At 43.2% G+C, this 1770-nt stretch overlaps 1 non-coding gene across 1 annotated transcript; it reads left to right on the top strand.

The window, feature by feature from the left end:
* The first annotated feature begins 1035 nt into the window (after positions 1–1035).
* Positions 1036–1107, top strand: Trnad-guc (transfer RNA aspartic acid (anticodon GUC)). Its single transcript has one exon. It is a non-coding gene; the product is annotated as a tRNA-Asp (tRNA).
* Positions 1108–1770: the final 663 nt, after the last annotated feature.

Consider the following 1770-nt stretch of genomic DNA (forward strand, 5'->3'; position numbering starts at 1 on the left):
GAAGTTTTTAGTTCAAATTTGTTTCAAATGAAGAGCAAGAAAAAGTAGAAGGATATAGTTAAGAACCTAGCCGAGGAAGATAACACGTTGAAAGCGAATAGATGGGCTAGGTGGGGAGAGGGTGGAAGCCCCTTAAAAAATTAGAAAAGGAAAAATAAAAGTAGCTACCTTGACCAACTACAGAAGGAATGCCGCTGTTTATAAATAGCCCCGGGTATGCCCCACTAGGGAACGTTGGTGCAATTGCATGCTGAAGCATCTTCTGCTACAGAGCAGAGTGATGGGCGTTTTGTAACTGCAAAAACACCCCAGAGCGACTTACAGGCGACTTCTAGAGGTCCGTAAGCTCGGAAGTGAGTCTTTTACGCGGCCTTTGATGCGCTGTTCGGTTACTCTGTGTGTGACGAAGCGTACTGCTCAGACTGAAGAGTAATCATAATGACGCTTAAGACCACTTAGAGTTGTACTTACCCCAGTGAAGTCGCCAAAAATACTACTAAGTGTAAAATTGCGAGAAAAGCTTATCAGGAAAACGAGATACAGTTATTTCTTCAATAGGATACTCAACATTTTTGCACACTGCTGAATACGAAGAATACAGGAAACTCGGACATGAAACTAGAGTTACATTACTTCACCGGCCTGCGCTTCATCTGCGCTGTAACGAAGTAAGAAACAGGAAACTACAAAAGAACGTTTGATGAGCAATCAACATTACGTTATGCGAAATGTAAAGCAGAAGAAATTGCTCTACTCCTGTTAAACAACTGCGAAACCTTTTACTCCGAGAAACCGCCTGTCTTACATCACTAGCCTGAACGAGACGTCTTTTCTCGGGGACACGCTGATAACGGGCACACCACAGTGAATAGCGATAGCACGTACGGCGCCCCAGTAATCTGTGTAAAGCTACGTCAGCACCTTTTGCACAACAAATACACCTCAGCTGCGCAGCAGATCTGCACGAGTGGCGGAAGGCCATGAGAACGCGATCTGTACTCTCGTAGCATCGCACCTGTTTCTTAAATTTCACAGTCCTCGGTAGTATAGTGGTTAGTATCCCCGCCTGTCACGCGGGAGACCCGGGTTCGATTCCCGGCCGGGGAGAATATTTTACCACCGAGTAAAATATCAGCCGGCTGTCTAAACAGCAGAGAAAATGGTAGACTTTCCGTTGAACAGAAGACAATATAGTTGAAGGAATCTGTTAGCGGCCACTTACATTCTACTCAATCAATGAATGAATGTCGGACAAGGAAATTTTTGAACTACGTATTACAAATACTCTAAAAAATATCCTGTTTCACAGACATACGTTAAAACTGGTTCTGTAAAGAACTTTATATTACGTCTTCACGTTTGCTTCCGCCGTTTTACGATAGATGGCAGTAGTGGCAAGTGCTGGTGCAGGAGGTTGGCCGTAAGTGTCATACAATATGCTTAGGCATTTGTAAACATAACGCTGTGGTGTGCGTGCTGTAAGACCTTCGGTACACACACCATCAGATTATTTGACTTGTCGCTCTAACGAAGTAGGCGAATGTCAGCAATAGGTCTCGTGGTCTTATCATGGCGTGTTTATCTTCTGCCGTTAGGTCAGATGATAGAAATGCCACTTGCACGCTTAGAGTAGCAGATTGAAGGTGACCAACTTTAAACAGAACTTGATTAACTTTCACACACATTTATCTAAATAATAAAAAGCAAAGATATTACGTAACTTGATTCTGGATGCTGTTTACAATTGACAATCTGAAGTTTCTTTGGTCT

The sequence above is a fragment of the Schistocerca cancellata genome, chromosome 10 (genome assembly GCF_023864275.1).
Source record: "Schistocerca cancellata isolate TAMUIC-IGC-003103 chromosome 10, iqSchCanc2.1, whole genome shotgun sequence".
NCBI classification, from domain to species: Eukaryota; Metazoa; Arthropoda; class Insecta; order Orthoptera; family Acrididae; genus Schistocerca; species Schistocerca cancellata.